Source organism: Cryptomeria japonica, chromosome 5 (genome assembly GCF_030272615.1).
Source record: "Cryptomeria japonica chromosome 5, Sugi_1.0, whole genome shotgun sequence".
Taxonomy (NCBI): Eukaryota; Viridiplantae; Streptophyta; class Pinopsida; order Cupressales; family Cupressaceae; genus Cryptomeria; species Cryptomeria japonica.
The window spans coordinates 470,704,443-470,720,810 of NC_081409.1; positions in this window are offsets into that span (position 1 = coordinate 470,704,443).

Here is a 16,368-nt window from a genome sequence, read left to right on the forward strand (position 1 = left end):
TATGTTGTCATTGATGTCAATATGTTGAAGTATGAATGGGTATATTGATGTAAGCAAACTGGAAAGAGAACTGGTATGATATTGTGAATGGGTATGTTGGAATGAGAACTGGTATATGGGAAGTTTTGCATCGGAGTTTCATTGGGCATGACTACCGATTGGTAGTCTCAACTTCAGGGTTTTCGGTTGATGCATTCAAGGCCTATGTGATTCAACCGATGACATCTTGTAATGAAGATCAGATAGTGTTGTCACGTCAGCCTGGTGCACATGAAGGATTTCCTTGCGGATCTTGCATGGAGATTGATCCTATCTACCTCGGGAATGTGTGAAGTCTCTGCAAACGATGGAGAACGCGTGATGGGTTATCAACTTCCTGAAGCGGCAAAGAATGAACGTTGGAGAATGTCTTGAGATCTATTCAAGACTGTTGTATTCAATGTAGTATGATTAACAACCATGATTGAACCGATTGAACTGTTAAACCTAAATGTTTAGGGTTTAGGGTTTATGCTTCCGACCTATCTGTTTCCTATAAGGTCGATGATGTTTTTCATTTTGAAGTTATTGGCAAATGTTATGTGTGTAACCAAGTGAAAAGATACTTGATTCTTTCCAGACCGGAGAAGTGTATTGATACCTGCAGAGTGTGATTGCAGAAGCAAAGGAGCTAAATTGGATCTGCCTTAGCATTGAGTGTTATTATCAGATCAATGTATTACCTGTTGACTTCTAACCATTTTAGCAGTTGGAAAATCCTTTAACTGGGTAGCTTTAACAGGATTTTGTGTAAATCCTTTAACAGGGTGACTCAATTCAATGAGTTCTTCAAATCCTCTTGTGAGGTAACCTTTAATAGGGATCTAACCTTTAACAGGGTATTTAGCCATCCCTTAACTGGGTGATCCCTAGCAGGATCGGTTCCTAGCAGAACCTATTGTAAAAGTCTTTAACTGGACTAGGCTCCTGATAGAGCAGACTTCAAAAGAGTTCAAAGAATAGCTTGTGGGTATTCATCCCCATTGTGGTTTTTCCCAGTTGGGTTTCCACGTGAAAAATTAGTGTGTCATGTGTGATGCTTTTCATGTGATGCTTTAATATTTTATGTCATAGTTGTAAAGCATGTTGAACCAACAGTCATTATATTTCTGATGATATATTACTTGTTTATGCATACGGATGAAGTGGAAATGAGATATTAGATTGTGTAGAGATCTAAGTGTTTATCGGTTTATGTCTTTCAAACTCTCACTGTGTTTTATCGGTAGTGCCATGATTTAGACCGTTGTTACTATTTACCAGTTAAGTACAGTCTTTGCAGTCAAACTGGTTCATGGAAAGCTTTTGTCTATACTAATGCACCCCCCCCCCTCTCAGTAACGGTTTGGTACTAATTGTTCATCATTATTCATTACGTGCTCACTAACCAAGGGGAGGCATCTGCACATGAAAAGGTAGATAAACTAAAACCAACCCCATTTTTTTTAACTCTCATTGTTGGGGATAAGTTGCTTCATAATTTGATGATTAATTCTAGGGCTAGTACCACAGTGATCCCAAAGCAAATAGTAGAAGTCTTGAAATTAGAATATGAGCCTTTAGATAGAGGTGTCATGCAGCTTGATGGGAACAAAGTTCAAGCTATAGGCATAATTAGGAAGCTTTCATTGACCTTGTATACTTGTCTGAGTATCACAGTTCCTTAAGAAGTTGTAATAATTGATATTCCTCCCATCTTTGGCCTTTGCCTATCAAAAGATTTCACAGCCAAGATAGTTGGATACCTCTCCTTAGATTGGTCACATCTCATTTTGAGAACTAAACATAAAGCTTTGATGAATTTTGAGGTTGCTCACACTTTTATAACTAGAGATGAAATGCGATGTGTAGAATTTTTAGAAGATGAAGAGGTGATTGGAGATCGAACACCTGAGCAAGAGGTCTTCCTGAATGAGTTTATTGGCTCTGATCCTTTTGGCAATTACCATGCTACTGGCATTGGAACGTATGTAATGTTAGATGAGCATCAAGTAATTCCTAAAGTTACAAAAGACTCCTCAAATAAAGAAAGAAAGGACGAGGATTGAAGCTTTGAGCTTTGGACCCTATATTTTGATGCAACAAGATGTAAGAGCGGTTCCAGAGTAGGTATTTGTTTCACTTCCCCTATCAGAGAACAAATTTTTAGGTCCTTCTATTTTTAATTCCCTTGTTCAAATAATAAAGTAGAATATGAGGGGCTAGTCCATAGACTGAGCCTCGGTTAACATATGGACATCAAGAAGCTGAGAGTCCTTGGATATTTTGAGCTAGTGATTAAACAAGTACGAGATCGTTATGCAACAAAGCATGTTCAAATATGTTCAAACTAACACAAAGTGTGGGATCTAATAGAGAGCTTCAAGGCATTTAATATTCAAGGAATCCCTAGAAAGAAAAAATGTGGTGGCTGACCAACTGGCTACAGTGGGATCTCATTTCAAACCCGCATCAAATTTGTTCAAAAATAAATACTTCATCTGAGTCATCGCATGGTGCTCTAGTTAGAGAAAAATCAGATGGTCCCAATGGGCGTGCCAGGAAAAGAACTGTTGATGCCCAAAATTTATTTTAAGCATACAACCTTATGGGAGACTCAGCGTTGTGGAACCTATGCACTTCACTGAGTGAGCTTCGAGATTTTAGAAGACGACTCTTCATTTACTAGAGGGGAAAAGGGAGAGAAAGCATAAAATCAAACTAATCTAAGGCAAGGTGCTAGATCTGAATTTCTTGTTAAATAACTAGCACAGAGAATCTCATACATATGTTATTCTAAGGCCCATTCAATAATCTACATGCCTTATGAACAATTTCAAATACATCCAAAGATCTTTGAAATGACATAAAGCAAAGCATACATGAACGTCTACCACAATGAAAGAGTATATTACATGATCCAACTAGTAGAGTTAAGAATACATTACTAAAGTCGCGATTGAGTACCAATCTGCACAAAAAACCATTAATTAATACCAAATAACAATAACAATGTTAAGGCTTTTTAGTCCCAAAAAGATAATCTCTATGTACTCAAAAATAAAAGTCCAAAAGACTTCTATCTTACAAGAATTCTACCTTAAAAAGGAAGGCCTAACCACTCACTACTGAGGAACAAAAAAATGGAGTGATACCACACTAGCTGGTTCTAGTAATCATTCTATAAAATCATCAAATACTGTGAAAGCGATGACTGCATTTGTCTTGTAGATATACCCCCACCTATCTATTATGTTATCAAGATCAAAAGTATCATCATGACTACTCTGTTGCAACAACCTTATGGATAAAACTCAAATGGAAACCCCAAAATTGGTTACCAATTACTCAATACATAAGATATGCTTTGCAAGTGGTCCGCTTTCTGGTTATATGGATGCATGGAGCTCTTCCCATTGCTTTGAAGTGACACTTGGAAACAATACAAGGAGACTCACCCTTGGTCAAGTAACAAACTCAAAACATCCCGTGAATCAAACACGTGTCCTTAAAATTGTGCTCCTTCAAATTGCGGTCAAAAGCATTGGGAGGAAAAGGGGAACATCACGTTGCACTCGGGCAAGGCCTTGTGGCACAAGCAAGAGAGGGATAACAAAAAGATTCATCATGCCAACATGTGATACGCGTGCATGAACTGCAACCTTAATATTTGCTCGGTCAAAAAGAAATTCATGGGCCTAAACAAAATAAAAGGGGCCTTTAAGGGGCAAAGTGAATTATAAATCCACAATTATCACAACTCGTAGCCTCATCCCAAAAAAATTCATCCATATCTAAAGATTGAATCATGCAATTAGCCATCTCCTGAAGTGTTTTGTTCTTCCTCTCAACAACACCATTTTGTTGGAGATATAAGGAAGTGTAAGTTGATGTAGGATGCTATGGTTAGTGCAAAAGTCCTGGAATACTTGATCGACATGCACCCCCCATTATTTGTGTATCTACATGATAGAAAGTCCAAATTGCTTCTCCACAAATGTATTATACCTCCTAAAAAATCAAAGGCATCACTCTTGTACTTAAGAAAGTACACCCATGTATATCTAAAGAAGTCATCAATGAATGTGAGCACATACTTGGCCCCCAAAAAATATGGAGTCGAAAAGGACATGAGGTCACTATAAATTAAATCCAAGGGTGCCTTAGCATGGTGGGCTCTACCTCAAGGAAGACAATCATAGTGATGTTTGCCAAGAAAATAACCTCGACATACATAATTTTAGCAAGAGATCCTAGGTAGACCAAGCACTAATGATTGAGTGCTCATCTACTATAAATAAATGTAGTTGACATGACCAAATCATGATGAATACTAAGAGGGGGGGTGAATTAGTATGCCAAAAATCAATGTACTTAAACACTTTGCTAGACTAACAGTAAACTGGTAAAACAGTTTAGTAGACAAACCGATTAGCACACATGCAAACCAAATAGCAAATAATGCATTCACCCACAGAAGCACAAACACCATAACACAAGAGATTTTGATGTGGAAACCAAATGGGAAAAAAACCACAGTGAGATGGAACTCGCAAGTAACTATCTGCAGAATAGGAACCAGACCGGTTAAGGTCAGACTGGTTAAGGTCATGCAATGTTCCTTACCAGAACAGATCTTGTTAGGAATCTCAATCTCTGTTAGGAGATAAGTCTGATTAAAGACTACCTTGCTAGAGGATTTTAGATCCACAAACCACCTTGTTAGAGGATTTACAAAAGGCTTTTGGGCCTACCCGATTAAGGGCTTCAGACTTGTCGAAGATGTGAGTAATCAACAAGTGAGTGATCTAGCTAATAGCATAGATTGCTTGGTTAGATCCTTGATAGCTTGTTCCTAATGCATTCCAGCATTACTTCAGTCTTCTACACATTCACACTCTCTCTAACTCATCAATCACCTTGAACTCTAGCAACAACCTAAAACCCTAGACATGGTGTCCTTTAAAAGGAATCTGATTTCATGTCAGTCCAATAGGATTACAATACAATTTCCTAGGTTCAATGCATCTAGACATATTCTGTAACACGACACAAAAAGCATCATTAAAGTGTCGGCACCGTCAAACAATTGGTGGATGGTAACTCATCACAGAGTATTACCGGTTCATAAAAAATACCGGTTGCCGGTTTGACAAAATGAAGACTAGGAAATATGTGTTTTGCTGCTTTGATCCTTCATACCACTCGAGATCCTTCGTACCGCTTGAGATCCTCGAACCACTTGGGGTCAACATACCGCTTCAAATCGGTAAACACTTTCTACAAAACACCAATAGTCTAAGGACTATAATGCATCATACCGGTTGGGAACAATTGTCGGTTGAGCATAACTCATACATATAAAAGTGATCTCAATGCAAGTGTGAGTCCATCAATGACAATCACAACATAATCACCAAAAATGCCAACAATCTCCCCCTTTGGCATTGATGGCAACACTTAGGAAATTTTGACATCTAAGTGTTTTACAACAAAAATATGCCATAATTAAAATTACTCCCCCTAAGCATAAACACTATCTCTTTTGCAGAAAATACAATGTATACTACTTCTTAACAGAAATAACATGAGAGTATACATCAAAACATTCAAAATTTATACTTCTCCCCTTTTCCATAAATGACAACAATATTACAGACTAACCCTTGTTTCATTAGTATTAAAAAAATAAGTGTTTATGACAATAAGGAATAAAACTTGTCAAAAACTAATTTGAAGTCCTGTAAAAATTGTTTCATAGATAAGGACCAGGACTCAAGTAGGGAGGTAGCCACTTCTTTGTCTGTTTGCATCTGGGAGACATGTTATTCCATGGCGTCTATTATGCTCATCTCTTGAGTCATCGTTAAGGAATCCAGATTGAGATAACATTTATGAAGTATCTGCAGGCGTGGGAGTAGAACCAGTTAGAGTTCCTACAAATCTCGAGTCCAGTTACTGATTTCCAACTCTATTTTGGCAGACTGGACATGAAACTGGTGAACGGTTTGCCCATAAGCTGTAAAAGAGTCATACGGCGGCTTGAAGGTGCTCATATATAACTGCATGTCAGTTTGTAGCTTTTGCTTCTGTACAAGCACATCATCACATAAGAGATGGGGTTGGCAAATCTTACTCAGTAGTAGATTCCCCTCATCCAGAGCATTCCTTATGTCTTTTTGTGCTTTTTGCAGATTGGTCCGGAGCTCATTTATCTTCTTCACCAGGGCAATGTTGAGAGCCTTTTGATGATCTTTCTTGGCATTTGCCTCAGCTACCTCTTCTAGGCTTTGCACCTGATCATCCACTACGGTGCATAGGAGCTTCAATTGTGCCAATGATGAGTTAGTATTGGGGAGGTTTGTGCTGGGTAACAAACCGGTAAGAGTGTCCACGACAGCTTGGATCACATCTTGGTCCTTCTTCCTCCTTAACACTTCAAGGCATTCTTGAGCAACCTTAATGCTTTGTAGGAGCTCCATTTCATTGGCAGACTCGAGGTCAATAGGACTAGTGAGGTCAGTTGGTTTAGCTTGACTACCGGTTGCCTTTGGAGTCTCCATCTGAGTGCTTTATGCCGCTTCTTCTTGCTCTATTGCTCTTAACTTTTCCTCTTCAGTCTTTTTCTTTTCCTCTTCTTCTATTTTCCTTTTCTCTTCTTTCCTTTGCTTCTCTTCCTCTTCATCCTTCTTCTTTTCCTCTTCCTTCTTTCTTTTCTCCTCTTCATCCTTCTTCTTTTCCTCTTCCTTCTTTCTTTTCTCCTCTTCATCCTTCTTCTTCTCCTCTTCCTTTTTTCTCTTCTTCTCTTCATCCTTCTTCTTCTTCTTCTCCTATTCCTTTTTCCTCTTCTCTTCTTCATCATTCTTCTTCTTCTCCTCTTCCTTTTTCCTCTTCTCCTCTTCATCCTTCTTCTTCTTCTCCTCTTCATCCTCCTTCTTCTTCTCCTCTTCCTTTTTCCTCTTCTCCTCTTCATCCTTCTTTTTTCCTTCTCCACTTCCTTTCTCTTTTCCTCTTCTTTGTCCTCCGCTTCCTTTTGCTTTTCTACCTGTTCTGCCTGCTTCTCATGTCCTGTTGTTTCTGATGGTGTATCCTAAGCAACATCCTCTACATCCATAGCATCGACATCAATAGTGTCTGTCGATTTAGTAACCAGGTTTCCTTCATTATCAAACACTTCATCCTGTTTTGTTATTGTCGATTCTTGCTCAACCTTCATGTTGGCTTCAGCCACTTGATGCATCTTAAGAGCTTCTAGAGCAAGAGTGTGTGTATTCTTGAGCACTTCTTAATCCTTTCCTTCCAGTAATAGGAGTCTTCTTCTTTTCATGAAGAAGAGGCCTTTGTATTTATTCATAACTTCGAAAAGTTCTGAATTTGATACATCAGGAAAATGTTGAGCAAAAATTTTCTCTCTCATTTCCTATTCCTTTTCTATGGAAATGCGCCATTTATTGTCTAAAGAATTATACAAAGAATCTGGTGTCTCAGATCTAATTTCCGAAGGCGACCGGTCATTAACACATAAATACTTAATGATTTCTTGTTCAACTGCTCCCTTTTCATCATCAAAAAAATCAATCAAATCATTCAGCACTTTTCTCCTAATATTTTTTATGGTTCTTTGACAATGTGTCAAAGGTTTGTAGGAAGAAATGTCAATATTTACCAGTGCCGATGATGTCAGTTCATTCTTTGTCTTTTTCTTTGCTTGTCTTGTCTTCTTGGGTTTTTCCTCAAACACAGTTTCTTCTGAGTCCGGTGAGTTATTCCTTGTCTTCCTCTTCCTCTCGAAGACTTTGGCAGGTGCCACTTCCGGTTTCTTCTTTGCAGGTGACTGCTTGGTCACTTTGGGACTTGTTGTAGTAACCAGTGTCGATGCCGAAGGCACTGCCTTGCCTTTCTTTTCGGGAGGTTCTACAATCGATGCAACCCTTTCCAGATAGGTGCTGGTTCTCTTTGCCTTGGGATCAAGGGGTGAGGCGATTAGGGTAGAAGCATACCTATCCAACATATCATACATCACCTCATAGCTCATAGGCTCTACTTCTTCTTGTTTGGGCTCAACGGCCTCCATTATGCATTCATCCACATTGATGATAAAGAAGATATCCTCTTCATATTTCTTGACAATGTCATTGGATATCCTTATCCTTTGGCTCATCTTGCACCTGAACTCATCAAAGTACTTGTTCAGAACTTCAAGGTAACCGGTTCCAACTGCTTGCAGGCTCTCTTTGATCTTCTTGGTAACCGGTTGGTTGGGAGACCACTGAATATCTCCAACTCCTGGGAAATAACCTTGGAAGTAGAAGAATAACCCTACCAGTAGTTGTCCAAAATTGAATCTTAGTGCATTATCCTATTTGATTGACTTAAGATTCAACATAAGTTGTCTTTGCATACAGGTGCACAGATCAAATGATGCATCTTCTTTGATCATCCAGTAAGCGGCACTTACCATTGCAACAAATACAGAGTTAATTCTGCTGGCAGAGAATGTCTGGTAGCCTATCACCATGCAGGCATACTTGACCAGATCATCCTTCATTGAGTTGATGGTCATGCCACGTGAGTCGCTCACTGAACCGGTGAGCTTGGACATTTTAGTCTTGCTGACTTTCCTTAGGGCTGGCACTTCCCCTATATTGCAAAAACTGGTGACAAAATGAATAGCTTGTGGTGTAATATCATGCATCCACTCTACGTACATCTTGTCACCATGAACTCTGCTTAGAATGATTCTAATGTGATCATCTGTGAAATCCTCTAGGAAGTAAACCGCATTGTGAAGTTTCTTCTTCTCCAAAATGCTATACTCCGGTTTGATCTTTTTATCCTTCCCATAGAATAGACCTAGTTGAGAATGGATCACAAGAGACCCTAGGTCTTCGATTTTGCAGTCTATATAATCAGAAATGCCTTCTTCCACTATCACACCAACCAGTGCTTGAGACAAGGCATTATATTTCGACTTTCGTTGTATGAAATCCATAGAATCGACAGTTGCACTAGAACTATCATGAGATGCGAAAGCCATGATAAAACAAAAAACTTGAGAAATACCTTTCGAAAATCAAGAATTTAGGGCTTGCAAATTCCACTTCACCTTCCACTTCGTCGGTTGCTGAATCACCATTTTGAGTTCTTCTCTTGACCGTTTGATATTTGCTTCTAAATCTTCTTCAGGGTTTCGAGATTTCTTTGAATCGCAACACAAATCACTTTTTCTTCGTTCTGCACTTGAAAAACTTCTTCGCTCGAAAAAAAATGATAGTGAGAAATGATTTGAAAATTCCTTTTAAACATATTCCTCACCTACCGTAATAAATGCTCCACCATTAGCGTGTAAACCCTAATTTGCCTGTTACCGTTTCTGGTCTTCTGCCAAATGACAGGTATCACATACCGGTTAAGTTCTTTTACCGGTGTAAACCAAGGGTTCGTAGTGTTTCACCATTTGCTCCCCCTAAGCTTTTATGATGCTTAGTTTGTTGATTCCGTTATTTCCACACTAGGTGCAGAAACTGGTTCTTCTTGCAACACCGCTAGTTTCTTCTTCCAGGTTTTGTTCATATCCACTTGAATAGTGTCAATATCAATCTTTCCTTTCAAAGTGACGGGTATAACATTCAATATACTCTTTCTACTTCTGCAAAATCTTGTAATGTGACTCGGTTTGTTGCAATGATAGCAGACCATTCCAAGTGCTCTCCAATTCATGTTACCATTCTTCCTCCTGCATGTTGCAATAGTGTGACCATGACCATGACAGATCATAGAGTTTGCTCTCCATCCGGTTGCCGCTTGATAGCCACCGCTTTTTGACTGATGATTAAAGGTATTAAACCGATTGTGATTCCAGTTCACAAAAGCTTCCGGACCAACTCCTTGAGTCCTATGAGGATATCTTCTAGCGTTGTTCATAACAGACCTCCATTCAAATGCTCTATGCCCAAACTTATTGCATACATAACAGTTACCATTGAATCTATAGGATCTAGGCTTATCATTTAGAAAATAAGGAAAATTATTGTAAGCCTTACTCCTACACACATTGGCAGTATGTCCTTCTTTAAGACAGTTAAAGCAAATTGGTTTAAACTTTTGCTTACCTTTATCCTTTGATGTTGGTTGTTTCTTTGATGCTCCAGCATTTGTACCAGAGGTCTCACCTTCCTCATGATCGGAATAACCAAGTCCATCAGTATTCTTGATAGGTTTGGCAAATTCAAGCTTTTGCTCTAGCTTAACAGTACTCTTGTTGAACTTAGCAAGTATTTCCTTTGACTCAGAGAGTTCTTTGGAAATAGCGACATTTGTTTCCATCAGGTTTTCATTCTCAGAGATGGCAATGTTCAGTTCTCCTTGCATGTCTTCCTTTTCCACTTTGCTCTCATGGAGTTGAGCAGTTAGGGCACTGATCTCTTGCTTCAACTTGGAGATTTCATGATCTTTATCTTTTACCAGATCTTCAGCTTTCCTCTGGTTCTCAAGCTCTTGGCACATTCGGATAGTTAGTCCTTCCAACTCCTTTCTTAGGTTGGAATTGGATTCATTCAACTTTTCTACTTCTTGGATTAGGGCTTCCATGTCCGCTTCATCAGAAGAACTATTTTCAGATAGCTCCATCAGCTTTTCAACATGTTCTCTCCTTTTTGCTTGAGATGCCTTATATTTGACCATAAGATCATCATAGGCTTGCTCAGACTAAGTGAGCCGATGAGTAAGTTCCCTCAATGTGTATTCCCCCATATCTCTTTCCAAGTGGTTAAACTTATAGAAAGGTAGGCTCTGATACCAATTGATGAATACTAAGAGGGGGGGGTGAATTAGTATGCCAAAAATCAATGTACTTAAACACTTTGCTAGACTAACAGTAAACCGGTAAAACAGTTTAGCAGACAAACCAGTTAGCACACATGCAAACCAAATAGCAAATAATGCATTCACCCATAGAAGCACAAACACCATAACATGAGATTTTGACATGGAAACCCAAATGGGAAAAAAACCACGGTGAGATGGAACTCACAAGTAACTATCTGCAGAATAGGAACCAGACCGGTTAAGGTCAAACCGGTTAAGGTCATACAATGTTCTTTACCAGAACAGATCCTGTTAGGAATCTCAATCTCTGTTAGGAGATAAGTCCGATTAAAGACTACCTTGCTAGAGTATTTTAGATCCATAGATGTGAACCACCTTGTTAGAGGATTTACAAAAGGCTTTTGGGCCTACCCGGTTAAGGGCTTCAGACTTGTCGAAGATGTGAGTAATCAACAAGTGAGTGATCTAGCTAATAGCACAGATTGCTTGGTTAGATCCTTGATAGCTCGTTCCTAATGCATTCCATCATTGCTTCAGTCTTCTACACAGTCACACTCTCTCTAACTCATCAACCACCTTGAACCCTAGCAACAACCTAAAACCCTAGACATGATGCCCTTTAAAAGGAATTTGATTTCATGTCGGTCCAATAGGATTACAATACAATTTCCTAGGTTCAATGCATCTAGACATATTCTGTAACACGACACAAAAAGCACCGTTAAAGTGTCAGCACCGTCAAACAATTGGTGGATGGTAACTCATCACAAAATGTCGGTTGGTAACTCATCACAAAGTATTACCAGTTCATAAAAAATACCGGTTGCCGATTTGACAAAATGAAGACTGGGAAATATGTGTTCTGTCATTTTGATCCTTCATACCGCTTGAGATCCTCGAACCGCTTGGGGTCAACATACCGCTTCATATCAGTAAACACTTTCTGCAAAACACCAATAGTCTAAGGACTATAATGCATCATACCGGTTGGGAACAATTGCCGGTTGAGCATAACTCATACATATAAAAGTGATCTCAATGCAAGTGTGAGTCCATCAATGACAATCACAACATAATCATCAAAAATGCCAACAAATCATTCATGTCAAAGCTTACTCACTAAGTCTACATGAGCTATGAAGGAAGAATCAACATGAATTGGACTCTCAAAACAATCAAAGCAGTATAACCAAGATCCAAGATCAACACTCTTAGTAGCTATGATAACATCAGGATCATGAAGGCCTCTAATAACAACATCATGTGGTGTGAACTCAAGCATCTTCTCCATCTCATAATGACAAATATGATACATAGAGAGAATGTTGGTGGAGATGTCAAGAACAACAAGTACATCTTGTAGAAAACCTTTTTGAAGCTAAATAAGGCTTTAAATAGTAACTAAACGCTGAGTAGAATCCTCCATTGCAATTTGTGTAGTGCTACAATCTATAAGAGAATCAACTAGATCCTAATAGTGTGTCATATGGTGAGAAGCACCGAAATCAAGTATCCAAATAGCATCTATAGACAAGGCTTGTGCAAAAATAGCTTAACCTTTGCTTATGTGTGAGGAAAAACACTTAGGGGTTGAAATGTGATGATGTTGTTGTTAGGATAACCGGTGGACAACTGAGACGGGGGGGAGGGGGGGTGAATCAATTGTCAACATATTATAAAACTTTAAGCACACAAAACCTTTTACCAGAATGCATAAACCAAATGCCAGAATAGAAGATATACAAATTAAGCACAAACATAAATCACATAACAATTACCAACCATCCATAACACATAACACCAGGATTTGTACGTAAAATACCCGATAAAGGGAAAAACCATGGTGGGAAGCCTAACCACAATCAGATAATACTTTTGCAGCAAGAATGTGATTACAATAAGAAGTGCCTGCACATGCAGGAAGGCCAACAACCTAGAACCCACTGCTCATAAAAAAAGGAGCCTCACTAACTACAAAGAAATCCATACTACAATCCAAGAAAAATGAGAGAACTACAAGAATAACATCTCCTATGCCTGAGTACAGTTCTGATCAAGCTCAATACCAGAGGTATTAAACCTCTTACACAAACCCAATTTGATCACCTATGATCGACCAAAACCTTTGCATATGATTAGAACTTTATTCGCACACAGATAATCCCATAACCCATACCATACCATGTGATCTACAAAGAGATCTTACATCGTATTTATACCAACCTGGGACCTAAACAATTAGGTCGGCTAGCTAAAAGATAATACAATAAATCCATTACATAATCCCGCAAACCAATGATAAACCAAGTTGGCCTAAGATCGAAAAAACATAAACCAAACAATAAATGCAATCGGTAACGCATCAGGAGCATCAACCAACTAGTTACATAAACCGGTCCATAACCTAGCAGAATAACACCGGACCCAAAATAGGTCGCCATAAGCCAAATGAAACACCACAAACAACTGGAATATGAACATGATAACCATCAGCATCATGATAACCTTCTAGAAGCCACACCAACACAACTTATCAGATTCATCAAAAGATCTTCTTCAAAGCACTGTCGGTAAAACCCTTACTAGTAACCAAAAGGCTTACTAGAATAAATGATAGCATCCGGATCATCAAGTCCTGAACCAACTAAATGTGATACGCATCAGGAACACATGAATAACCAATCCAAACCAATTCCAACAGCTAGACCAAACCGAAGACAAATCTCTAGATCAACATCAAAGACCAACCACTCTATCGGAACTCGGTAGACAACAAAACAACTAGTGTTGATATCAATGCACCACATAATCAATTCCTCCAAATTTCCAACAATCTCCCTCTTTGGCATTGATGGCAACAACAAAAACATGGTTTGTAGGTTAAGGTCAAGCTTTATATGGATTGAAACAAACCCCTAGAGCATGGTATGCTAGATTGGACAAATATCTTTTGAAGCTTGGTTTCACTAAAGGTAATGTTGATAGTAACTTATATTATAAGATCATTGATGATGACATATTGATTGTTTAATTCTTTGTTGATGATATCATTTTTGGAGGTGAGGATAAGCTATGTATGGAATTCTCTGATAATATGAAGAATGAATTTGACATCTCTATGATTGGGGAGATGAAATTTTTCTTAGGTTTGCAGATTACTCAAAATGATAAAGGTATTTTCATCTGTCAAACTAAGTATGCTAGAGAGTTGTTGAAGAAATTTGGTATGGAAAATTCCAAACCGGTTGGTACTCCTATGGTTACAAGTGAGAAATTGACAAAGAATGATGCATCAGCTCTGATAAATCCTACAAGGTATGAATCTATGATTGGAGGTTTGTTATATCTGACTCAAACTAGACCAAATATAATGAATGCAGTTTGTATTGTATCGAGATATCAAAGTGATCCTACAGAGAATCACAAGATTGCGGTGAAAAGGATTTTTCAGGTATTTGCAAGGAACAACTGAGTATGGTTTGTGGTATCCTAAAAATGATGACTTTAAACTATGTGCATATACATATGTTGACTGGGATGGAGATGTTGATGACCAGAAGAGCACATCCGTTGGAGCTTTCTTTCTTGGAAAGAAACTTGTTTCATGGATCATTAAGAAACAGTCATGTACTTCTTTATCTACTACTGGAGATGAGTATGTTGTTGCTGCTACTGATTGACAAGTTCTATGGATGAATAAAATTTTGAAGGACATAAGGGTAGATTGCAATGAACCAGTAGTTATTCACTGTGATAACTCTGCTGCTATTGACATTTCAAAGAATCCAGTATTTCATTCTAAGACAAAGCACATTTCTATCAAGTATAATTTTTTGAAGGAGAAGGTGGAAGCAAATGAAGTTGGACTGGTTTATGTGAACACTAAAGAGCAGATTGCATATATCTTCACTAAACATTTGCCTAAGGAATCATTTGAGTACTTCAGAGACAGATTGGGAGTTTCTACCTCTCCGGTAGAGACTTGAGTGATGTTGATTGGCATCAGTTCGGCATGCATTTATCAGTGCTAACATTCATTCCGGATTGATTTGGTGGTGCCACTACTCAAGGGGGTAGTCAACTGTGTGGTTCAGAGGTTTTATGACTTCTTTGATATTTATGTCATATTTCTGGCATTGATGTCAAATTGGGAGAGATATTTATGTGAAAACAGAGCTTAACAGGGATATCATTCATGGGGGGGTTTGGTCTGTTGGTTCCGAACTTCATTGCCATATCATCTTGGAGAGTTTTTTTGGATGTCTTCCATTTGGGGAGACTCGTTTGGCATCTCTTGGTACTTGGATGTTTTTCACATCTAGTGTTGCCATCAATGACAAATATCAATGCAACACATAATCAATTCCTCCAAATTGCCAACAGTTGCATGGCCTCCTCTAAAGCCTCTAATCTCTTCCAACACTTGGTGATTGAAGGTCCCTCCTTGCTACAAAAACTGCAGGGGTCACTCAATTTCTTCATTGCCATTTTATAGGAAAAATCACATGACTTAAAAGAATTAGAAGGTGGTGGTGTGGATTTGGAGTGTCGATCTAACTATTGATGGGGATTCGAGGGACTCTCACTATCCAATGAAGAAGGTTTCTTATGCTTCAACTTCTAATTCTATTTTCCTTTAAAGGGTTGTGCAACCGAGGCCTAAGAAGAGGGACCAAAAAACTGAATCTCATTGAAACAACAAAGCCTGCTTCTGTCTCAACCGCTCACAAAGGACCTCAAAAGAGGGAAAAGTGAAGGTTATACCCATAGCATTCATGTTGCAATAAAATATAGAAGCGAAGACCTGTAAAGGCCCTCAAAGCTTAGACAAGATCAAGTAGACACACTCTTGATTAGATTTATCCTTTCCATAACCTTTCAACAAAGATACAAGGGATTTAAACTTCTCCAAAAAGTCCTCAATAGTAGGAAAAGAATTAGGTACCAATGTAGTCAAATTCACCTCCAACTGCATTTTCCTGAACCCATTAACCATCCCAAAAAGATCCTTGAACTTAGTCCACATGGATCGAGGAGTAGTGCAAGACTCAAGGTGAAATAGGAGATTGTTGAATATGTGTGGTAATCAATCCCATAGCCTCTTTCATCATGTTTTTAAGCTAAAAAATCTCAAATGGATGCTCAAAGGTGGGTTGGGTCTCATCCAAAGTAGACCACAATCCTCTAGACATGAGAAATCTAATCATCTAATCCTTCTAGGTGTGATAATTATGGGGCATGAGAAGAGCAATAAAGTTCACCATAGGGCTAAGATACGAAGAGGATATGAAAAAATAAAAATTGACCCGCCCACACAACAAGAAAACCCAAACCCTAGTGTAATTGGAATGATGATAAAACTTGAAAATAAGAAATAACTTCAACTGAAAAACATTGAGTACTTGAGTAAAAATATGGAAAATATACCTGTAGATATGGATAGAGGACTTTGAGAGCTTTATGATGATATGTGGAAGTGAAAAAATGGAGTTCATTCGCCCAAGTTATGGGCTCAAAAGTGCA